Below are 11,363 nucleotides of genomic sequence, written 5' to 3'. Positions count from 1 at the left end.
TATATTCATGCAAACCGAAAGCGAGGGCTGCAAGGGGCGGGCCTACCTCTGCTCTTCCTGTAGAAAGGTGAGCCAGTGTAAGGTGGGACTTATAACTGGCTGTCCCTATTAAAACGAAACAACAGCTGCAACCATTATTTGATCAGGAGGTCTGGAAGCACCCACTTTCCTTCGTCATTGTGGGCCCCTAAGCTAGTGGCACTCAAGGCATGCATACAGCAGAAGCGTACCCTCCCCCCCAGGGGGGGCATCTCTACTGCATCTTGCTATAAGTTATTGCTCCAGAGGAATAGGAGAACCAAACAATTCTGGGGCAAGTTAAATAAACTGCCTTGTTCTTGGTGTGCCTTTTTCCAAGAAGGAAGCATGCCCAGAACAGCAACTGATGCAGAAACAAAAAATGGACATTTCCAAGGGCAGAATCTTTGCTCAGGCCTTGACAGCAAACCTTCTACGGGGTTAAAATGAAGTGCGCACCCAAATTATTATTTTTATATGTAGCAATAAGCTCACATATTCGTTGCCAGAAGTTTAAAGCACCACCTAGAGAAGTAGGTCACAGGTGTGGAAATTCCCTTGAGAAGTCAAGTAGAAAGAAAGTCACAGAGACATATATGAGCAAAGGGCAAAGGAAGCTGCATGCAAACTGCTAGCAGCTGGTGACTGTTACAGACACTGGCAGGCTCTCTGAACTTTTATTCTTAAAAGAATTATTTGAAATACACCCTGTCTATAACTGCTATGGGCCTTCTGACAAAAGTGCCCCCCCACACTGGCAGATACCCCCCCCCCCAGGTTTCTAGACTCTGCATCTGTGGACAGCAGGTGCAAATGGCAACTATAGTGTTTGTCTCCTGCAACAGCTTTTAAAGCAAGAAACCAAAGGAAGAGGCTCATCCCTGTTTGTGTAATAATATTGCTTGAAGTCACTTTCCGGTTGGTTGTTTTCCTTGGGATAGATCATCTACCATAACAAGGCTGTGCTCTGAACTATTTCCTTATTAAAACACACACAAGCTCGTTTATCAAGCTTACAGTGTAATTCCAGAACCAAATTATTTGTAGCACTGGTTGAGGGCATGGTATGGTGGACAGGGAAATTAAGAGCAATTCCACGCATTTTAAAAAATAGCGTTACACCAGCAAAATGGTGTAGTGCTAAAGATAATTGTGCCTCTGGCCATTCCTCACTTTCTCACGAGCTTTACATGTGATTCCCTTCCACCTGTCAATCAAGCCAAGCAAGCCAATCACCTTTCTTCATGCCAATTCCCTTTCTCCACTGAAACGCCTATGCATCTAATCATAGATGCAAAATGCTTTTTATAATGCCACCCCTTATGGAATCACAAATCTGTAATCTTTAAAAAAAAAATCCTGATTTTTTTTTGGGGGGGGGGGGGACTTTAGAGAGGCATGCTTTGTGTTTAAACTGTGGGGAATTTTTTTTTTGCCTGCACAATTAAATGGCTATTCGTTGCTCCAGGCAGTTTGCTTTAAAAAAAAAAGTCTCCAGGAGAAGGGAGAGGGAGGCGGGGATAGCACTACTTCAGCTCCACACATTTCTTTAGCGTGTGGCCTGCTGGATGCTCTCCTGTAGCTCAGACTTTTTAGGCTGGGGAATCCACTTTATGCGATTCCCCAGCTAGCGCTTTAAAATGGAGGACGTAGCTACCAGTTTGCTGCTTGGGCGCTGGATGATGGCGACATTGTGCAAAACGTCAAAAATATGGTGTCTTCATAAGGTAAGCATTTCACTATATTTATTGGGTGCAGAATGGTCCTAACTCTTTGCCTTTTCCACTCCACCCACCTTCATCCCGTCCCCCACCCACACATACATACGTCAGCTCCTTCAAGTCCTGAGGAAAGTCTTCTCTTGCATTGCTTAAAGCTAAGAAGGTCCAATTTCAGTTTGAAAACGGTACAGGAAAGCCATTGTTCTCTGGTGATGTGTCTTAATGCAGGTTTCCCTTCTGAATACATTTTAGAGCTAAACATATAGCAGCCTGAATAATACAGACTAGCCCAAGTTCATCAGATCTTGGAATCTCAGCTGCGTCAGCCCGGGATGGGAGGGGAGACCATTAAGGAACACCAAGGTTGCTACACGGGGGCAGGCCATGAACCCCAAGTCTCTGGCCTTGAAAACCTTATGGGGTCGCCGTAAATTGGCTGGAACTTGATGATGCTTAATGATAATTGTTTTTGTCCCTTAGTCATAGTAAATATTCTTGAAACTGTCAGGACAATTTAAAATTGTTAATAATGCTAAGCTCCAGTGGATCGCCCTGCTGGTCTGAAGCAGCAGAACAAATTTAGAGTCCAGTGGCACCTTGAAGACACGAAAGCTCATACCTTGAACAAAACTTTGTTTGTCTTAAAGGCACCACTGGACTCTAAACCTATCAGTGTGATAAGCGCCATTGCATTCAGTAGGCCAACCAACCACTCTTCCATTACCAAAGCTTTTGGGGGGACCTGGCTGCAACTACTGTCGATTGGATCAGCGCCTAAAAAACAAAAAGCACCTCCAGCTCAAACTTGACTAATCTGGTGCAGCCTCCTGAGAGCCTTCAGTCCTCCTGGCCAGGAACAGGGTCAGTTTGTTCTCTGCTTGGCAACTGATGCCGAAGAGATCTGACTAAGGGGATGTTTGTTTAACTACAGTCCCCGTCAGCTGTTAGCAGAAATAACGCAGGCTCTTCTGGGGAGATTAATAAATTCAAATCTGAAATATTCTGAAGAAGTTGTATTTGGAAGTCGGGTTTGCTGTTTTATGTTTAGATTAAGATCAAGATTAAGATTAAGACTATCCTGTATTTACTATTGCTACATTCCGGGAATGGAATGCTGTTGTTCAGACAAGGTTTATAAACACAGGATAAAGCAGTATCTTTCAGGGATAATGTTATCTCTTATTCAGCTGCCAAAATAAGTTTGATCTAACCTTATGTTGTACTGAACCACATCACATGACCAGCTGGCATGGCCATCTGTGATTAAACCTGCCCTTTACCCTTTGCTAACATTCTCATTAGATGAACCTAGTTACCTATAAAAGATTCTCCGCTCTGGCTGGAAATCAAATTGGGGGATTTCTGCCCTGTTTCATTGTGAAGGTTGTTTGGATCCTTTTATTGAGGAGCAAAACAAAGGCTGCATTTCATCAAGCTCGGATGATGGGTTTTTTTAATGCATCCGTGTGCAAACAAGTGTCAGGCTCAGGGCTTCTGCTTCCTTGAAATGCCAGGTCCCTAGAACAGAGGACCCACCAATATTTTTCCTGGGTGGGGCCAGATAGAAATGTTGGCAGGCAAATTTTCTGATTGGCTGTTGGAGATCGGATTGGCTGTGGAAATTTTGGCTGCCGCGGCTGCCATAGCACAGTAATTTTCGTTAACTTCTGGATAAAATGTTGAAGAGTTACTATTTGAGTTATGCAAGACCTTCCTCCCTGATATTTTATGGTTGGCACCACCCCTTGTGGCAGTCTTTGGAAGTTTTGCCCACCCACCACCCTGTGTCAGAATTACAAAGGTGCCACGAGGTGCCCAAAAGTTGGGGACTTCTGATTGAGAACAACCCATGCTGAGAGGTCTGCCTCTTTAGAACAGCATTAGACCATTTCTTGGAGTATAAATATCCAAATGGCATGATGATGAATAGAGCCTGTCTGCTCCTACCACAACTGTACTCTGCTACAGGTCCTGCGAATCCTTAAACCGCTTCTGGTCATAAGTGCCATGATTCTGCCATAAATATTAGCAACTATTAGATATGTCTCTGCCTATATTCATTGCCTGCCCTGTTTTCTTTCACTTTCACACCTTCCCCCCATCCATCTCCATGACCTTGGATTGCCTGGCTATCTTGCTTGGTCTTTTGAAGATTTCCTGCATTTCACAGGTTCTTATGAGAGGGGAGTTTATTGCAGGGATATATGCTGAGCCTGTTTTGCTGTACCTCAGTTCTGACAAAGTATTGTTTGGGTTAACTTGCTTGCTTTCATCGAACTTGATCTTTTGCATCAAGTTGAGGATTTGTGTTTGGGGGCAATCTGCAGGAACCTGACACCTCCCTGTAAACTTCCTGTAGGTATCAGGTGAACTGTAATTAAACAGCCAGTTCTTTTGGGCCTGTGAGAAGTTTTAGGGAGCTGTCTTTGGATAATGAACTATTTCAAATGACTATTTTCTTCTGAATGGGATGTTGAGCCCTAAAAATGAGCCCTATTGTGTAGATGAATTCCATCCAGAAATTCATATTCTGAACAGAGTTGCACTAATGACTTGTCAACTCATTCCTTTCCTGGCACCTCTGCCCCATTCCATAGTATCCGTGAAATACCTGTGTTATATATGTTATGGGCATATCAGCAAGATGGCAGCCTTCTTGATCTCCAAGGAATGGCTCATGTTTCTCATGATATGCCAAAAAAAAGGATTAGATCTCCCAATAACCTTCCACTTTCTGACATCATCTGCATGTTAAGCCCTGCTTGCAACACCGATTCTAGTAAACCCCACTGCAAAGACCTCCAGCCCAGGTCAATAATCAAAGATTAAAACCTGCAAGGAGCAGTCATTATCTATTCACTTATTCAAGCAGCCATACTACAATAAGTGTCCTTGCTTGTTCCTGCAAAGAGCAATTCTGTTTGCATGTTTTGTCCTACACCAAGGTGACTCATACAGGGATCTATTAATTCTCAGACTAGCCCTGCGAGGCAGGTACAGATTGAGAATCAAAACAGGTTCAAGGTGCTGGTTCTTACCTTCAAAGCCCTAAACCAGGGGTAGTCAAACTGCGGCCCTCCAGATGTCCATGGACTACAATTCCCAGGAGCCCCTGCCAGCATTCGCTGGCAGGGGGCTCCTGGGAATTGTAGTCCATGGACACCTGGAGGGCCGCAGTTTGACTACCCCTGCCCTAAACTGACTGGGACCTTCCTATCAGTGAGACAGCCACCTCTACTGCGTCCCCCCAAGAACTTTAAGATCTAGTGATGAAAATTTGCTCAAGATCCCCAATCCCAAACTGGTGGGAGGGTTTTTTAATGTTTTGCTGATCTTTTTATTGTTTTACTAGTAATAAAACCCGCTGTAAAAAAAAATACAGCGGGCGCTAGCCGTCCCCAACCGCCGTGGCAGCGCTGCGTGGGCAGTTGGGAAGGGCTGCCCCCACGAACTTTCCCTCCCCTTGGTGGAATGCTCCCCAGGGCCCAGGGAGGGCCAGGGCCGGCTCTGAGAGCCGGTGACCTGGCTTCCAGGGGCATGGGGAGTCAGAACTCCCTCCCAAAGTGAAAAGGGGAACCTGGGGCAAGGGGTTGGGGGGATGGAAAGTGCTCCCGAAGGCCGGGGAGGATGATTGGCATCCGGGTTTCCTCCCCCCACCCCCCAATGCAAAAATGTTCCCCAGGCCCCGGGGAGGGCGCTCCCCGGGGCCTGCAAAGCGTTATTCCTCCCCCCCCCAGCCATCGAAAACGCTCCCCGGGGTCTGAGGAGCCATTAACGGGTAGATGGCGGGGGCCAACGGGCCTACCTAAGCTCTCAGCGGCCAGCAGAGGAGCGAAGACTGTGGAGCGAAGGTTAGGCCTCGTGGGGGGTGGGGGGGTTGGCAGCTTTGCGCCTCCCAATTGGTGGGTGCTGGGGCAAACAGCCGGTTGGCAGTTTGGCGCTGGACTAACAAGCGGAGGGCCCAATCGGGAGGTGCTTCGCGCCTCCCGATTGGGCCCTCCGCTTGTCAGTCCGGGGGAAGGGGCCTATCGGCACCCTTCCTCATCCCGGACAGGGCCTGCCCTCGGGGCCCTTACTTCTTTATTTATTCCGCTCCGCTAGGAGCGGCTAAAGATGGTTGGCTGCTGTAAGCCACGGCAGACTAGCCGGTCTAGGAGCGGCAGCATAAAAGTTGAATCGTTCGATCAATCTGTTGTGGAGACAAGCAGGGAAGAATTATGCTCCTAGGAGCAGGAAGTCTACAAAGAGCCAATAGGAGTTTATTTGGGAAAGTATCAGGAAGTTCCTATTCTAACTATGCTAAATAGTGGTGAGTAGCACAGGGCATGGTCCTCTCCCCCACATTGTTCAATATTTCTATGCACCCTTTGGCCCAGCTAGTTCAGAATTATATGCCAGGTACGCGGATACCCAGTTCTTCCTCACGATAGATGGCTGGCCTGACTCCCCCCTGGAAACATCCCCCCTGGAAGCAGAGACGGCTTGGCTCAAGCCGTTGCCTGAAACTCAACCCATCCAAGACTGAGGTCCTCTGGCTGGGCCAGAAGTTGTCAGATCAGGCCGTGCATGTTCCCCGCTTGGATGGGGGTGCAACTAGATATCTCACCCTCAGCTAGGAATGGGGATGCCTCCATGCTTGGGTGGAGACAAATGGCGCTAGCAGCAAGTCTCTTTTAATTACTTCTTTTCTCAACTGGGGCAGTGTCTGCCACTAATCACTAACCTTAGCATTTTTATTGCCCCAATGTTTTTGTGAAGGACAACTGAACTCAAAGGACTTGATTTGCTTTCCTAGCAAATAATGATCATACTGCATATTTTGGATGCTGTGATGCTATTTACTAACTTGCCACCAATTTACTTTCCCTTTAAATCTGTACTCTTATGATCCCTGTTCCATTGTTTGAGAAAGTGTGCATGCACACAAAAGCTCATGCCTTGAATAAATCTTTGTTGGTCTTAAAAGTGTCAGTGGACTCAAATTTTGTAGTTCTTCAACACTGTGGGCCATTTTGCACGGCTTCAAAGTAGCACAATGGTTGCTATTTGGAAACGCTACTAATTTGCCATAACCCACGACGTCGTAGACAATCTGCAACAATCCTGAAACCAATCAGCAAAAAGCGCTTCGTTGTGGCGCTTTCAGGGGAATCCAGAAAAGTGGATTCACCCTCCGGATAGCGATACACTCCTGCAACCAATCTGCAACAGTAGCGCTAAAGACCTGTGCGTTACCATTGTTGCTGGTTCTTCAAAGTCCCTCCCCCTGGCTCTCTCCTCCAAACTTCCGGCGAAGCGATCGCCATTTTTTTTTCTCCGAGCGAGCGGGGATAAACGCACCGGCGAGCCTCTTTCTGTTTAGAGGCTTCCCTGGCTACAGTCCTTCACCTTTAGTCACTAAGCACAAACCACTGAAAAGCCCGTTTGCTGAAATAAAGTCCCTTTATTTTTTACAAATAAATTCAGCTGAAAATCGGGCCCGTGAGAGGGGGTTTATCACTCGAGGCAGCGTGCAAACGATCATACAATCAAACGACAGCTCACATTAGGCAGCTGGATGGGTCTCTCCGTAGCAACGAATCTACCTAGATTCATTGCTATGGGTTGTTTTTTTTTTAAAAAAAACCTTTCTTAAAGGGAAAGGGGCTGTTTGGGAGCATGCTAACGGCTGCCCATTGGCTGCTTGACGGCCAGGGGTGGGACGAGCTTGGCAATAGCGCTTCCTTTCTAGCGATTTCTGCCGAGACCGGAAGCCTGTGGGAAACGCTAAAAAACGCAACTGATTCCACTACAAAGGCAGGTATGCATAACGACGAATTCCACTATTTTAAATGGTGATTTTTCATTCCGCAAACAATCTGCAACAAAGATCCCTGTGCGAAAAGGCCCTGTGTAAGATCACTGTCATTTTATATGTCCATAGGCAAACCTAGGCCAGCATCAGAGCCAAAGTCCTGTAGTGTGCTTGAGCCCTAAGGAAACCAAGCATAACTTCCTTGAATCTAGCAGACATGTCACTGATCTGCCCACCCCATACACACACATACCTCTATACTTCTCCAACAGAGCTGTTGGTAAAGAAAGAATGCCCCAGCCTGGCTTAACTGAGAGAAAGCTGGTTAATTAGCAGCCCAGTGGAATGAACTCTTGACTACAAATGAGATCATACTGAGTGTATTTGTCTCCCTGCATGGCCTTCCTTTAAGCCACTGATGAAGAACAATTTCTTCCCAGTGTCACTGTGCTATGTTCTGTTTGGCCTGGTGGTGCTGGCGGACAGGTTATACTGAGGAATTAGGTCTCCCTGTCCTTAGAAATGCCATACAGTAGATGCAAGAAGCAAGATTTCAAGCTCTTGAAGCCCAAAACAGATGTGCAGGGGGGGCTCTGAATCATACAGTTGGAAGGGACCCCCCCCCAGCACAACTACTGGCCCACCCACAGTGACTCCAATTTCATGCCCCAGTGATCTCTCCACCAAAAGTCTCCAGAATCTAGAGGACATTCACGTGCCCACAGTGGCAATTAGCAGTTCCCTGGGTATGCGAGAGACAAATACTGGCACATCCCTTCTGCCCACCCACTCACAATCTGCCTAAGTTCATAAAATCAACATTTCTATTAGGTGACAATCTAGCCTCTGCTTAAAAACTTCCAAAGGAGAACTCACCACCCCCCGAGGAAGCCTGTTCCACTGAGGAACTGCTCTGTCAGGAACTTCTTCCAAATGTTTAGACGAAAATTCTTTTGAATTAATTTCAATTCATGGGTTCTGATGGTACCCTCTGGGGCAACAGAAAACAATTCTGCTCCTTCTTCTATATGACAGCTCTATTTGAAGATGTCTTAGTCGTCTTCTCTCCAGGCTAAACAGACCAAGCTCCCTCAACCTTTCCTCATACGACTTGGTCTTCAAACCCCTCACCATATTTGTAGCCCTCCTCTGGACACGCTCCAGTTTCTCTACATCTTTCTTCAGTTGTGGTGCCCAAAACTCAACACAGGACTCCAAGTGAGGTCTAACCAGAGCATAGTAAAGTGGTAATATCACCTTGCATGATATGGACTTCTTTTAATACAGCCTAAAATCCTGTTTGCCTTTTTAGCTACCGAGTGACTCCTGTTCAGTGTCTGGTCTACTAAGACCCCCAGATCCTTTTCACATTTATTACTGTCAAGACAAGACAAGTCTCACCCATCCTATAGTGATTTTTCCTACCAAAATGCAGAACTTTACATTTTTCACTATTGAGATTAATTTTAGCCCAGTTTTCCAGCCTGTCAAGATTGCCTTATATCCTGATCCTGTCTTCTGGTGTGTTTGCTACCCCTCCCAGTTTAGTATCATCTGCAGATCTAATACGCACCCCCTCTACTCCTTCATCCAAATCATTTATGAATATGTTGAACAACACAGGGCCCAGGAGAGATCCCTGAGACACTCCACTCATCACTCCTCTCCAAGATGACGAACCATTTACAGGCACCCTTTGGGTGCGATCTGTCAACCAGTTCTCAATTCACCTAACAGTAACAGGATCCATCCTGCACTTCACCAACTTGCCAATAATAATATCAAGCGGAACCTTTTCAAAAGCCTTAATGAAATCAAGGTAAACAATGTCCACAGCATTCCCCTGATCTAGCAAGGTCTCAAAAAAAGAGGTTAATCTGACATGACTTGTTCTTGAGAAAGCCATCTGCCCTAGCTGCTCAAGGACCGACTGTTTGATGATCTGTTCTAACATTTTAGATGTCAAGCTGATGGGTCGGTAGTTACTTGGATCCTCCTTTTCCCCCTTCTTGAAGATTTGCCCACCTCCAATCTTCTGAGCAGTGCAGTGTTTGTTCCTGGGAAGAAGAGAAAAATGAGAGTGTTATGGCTCATGCAGACTCTGATGCTGCGAAGTTCTTCCTGTTGGCCCGAGGAGGAGAGAGGTGAGCTGTGAGAGTGCAGCATCTCTGCCAGGAAAAATAAAAAAACTGAACAAACTGCAACAACCCCAACCCGGGAAAAGAGCCCACTTATGAGCACCGGCAGGCTCTCCCCCGCCCCCAGCCACATATGTACACTAAAACTCCTGTATTGATATCAGCAGACCCCAAACCCAAATGGATTCCCTCTTCCCCACCCATCTCATAGCAGAGATGGAGAAGGCCTGCAAACAGTTCTGCAGATGTGCCACAAGGGAGAGGGGATGCAGCAGGATCAGCCAGCTCCATGTGGCTGCGGGGTACGGTGGTTAGTCCAGACTTTCTGAGCCAGGGTTTCGTGAGGCCCTGGGGTTTATTGACAGCCCTAGAAGGGCTTCCTGAGTGCGTAGGAGTTAATTAATTTTAATATCTTTTTAAAATCTATTAAGCATTTATAGAGTGATATTGACCAAATCCCCCTTCAAGGATCGCTGCCTTGTTGTGGCAAGGGGGCTTGCGTAGTTCAGTGAAGCTATGAGCTATGCCGTGCAGGGCCACCCAAGACGGACAGGTCATAGCTGAGAGCTCTGACAAAAGGTGATCCACTGGAGAAGGCAATGGCAAACCACTCCAGTATCTTTGCCATGAAAACTCTATGGACAGTTCCAATAGGCATAACGATATGACGCTGGAAGATGAGCCCCTCAGGTCGGAAGGTGTCCAATATGCTACTGGGGATGAGCAGACGGCTAGTACGAGTAGCGCCAGAATGAATGAAGCGGCTGGGCCAAAGCCGAAAGGACGCTCAGTTGTGGAAGTAACTGGTGGCGAAAAGACAGCCCGATGCTGTAAAGATTTTTATTCCATAGGAACCTGGAACGTCAGATCCATGAATCAAGGCACGCTGGACGTGGTTAAACAAGAAATGAGAAGACTGAACATCGACATTTTAGGAATCAGTGAACTAAAATGGACAGGAATGGGTGAATTTAATTCAGATGACCATCAGGTATACTACTGTGGACAAGAATCTCGCAGAAGAAATGGAGTAGCATTCATAATCAATAAGAGAGTAGGAAAAGCAGTCTTGGGATACAATCTCCAAAATGACAGAATGATCTCAGTTCGAATCCAAGGCAAACCATTCAACATCACAGTGATCCAGGTCTACGCCCCAACCACTGCTGCTGAAGAGGATGAAGTTGATCAGTTCTATGAAGCCCTACAACACCTTCTAGAAGCAACGCCAAAAAATGATGTGCTTATCATCATGGGGGATTGGAATGCTAAAGTAGGAAGCCAAAAGATAACCGGGATAACAGGCAAGTTTGGCCTTGGAGTACAAAATGAAGCAGGGCACAGGCTGGTAGAATTTTGTCAAGAGAATACAATGGTCATAGCAAACACTCTTTTCCAGCAACCCAAGAGACGACTCTACACATGGACATCACCAGACGGTCAACACAGAAATCAGATTGACTATGTGCTCTGCAGCCAAAGATGGAAAAGTTCTATCCAGTCAATAAAAACAAGACCAGGAGCTGATTGTGGTTCAGATCATGAGCTTCTTGTTGCAAAATTTAGGCTTAAATTGAAGAAAGTAGGGAAAAGAACTAGGCCACTCAGGTATGAACTAAATCATATCCCCGACGAATACACAGTAGAGGTGACAAATAGATTTCAGGAATTAGAATTGATAGACAGAGTGCC

This window comes from Paroedura picta, chromosome 18, assembly GCF_049243985.1.
Source record: "Paroedura picta isolate Pp20150507F chromosome 18, Ppicta_v3.0, whole genome shotgun sequence".
Lineage (NCBI taxonomy): Eukaryota > Metazoa > Chordata > Lepidosauria > Squamata > Gekkonidae > Paroedura > Paroedura picta.
Note: the sequence above shows the minus strand (reverse complement) of the source record.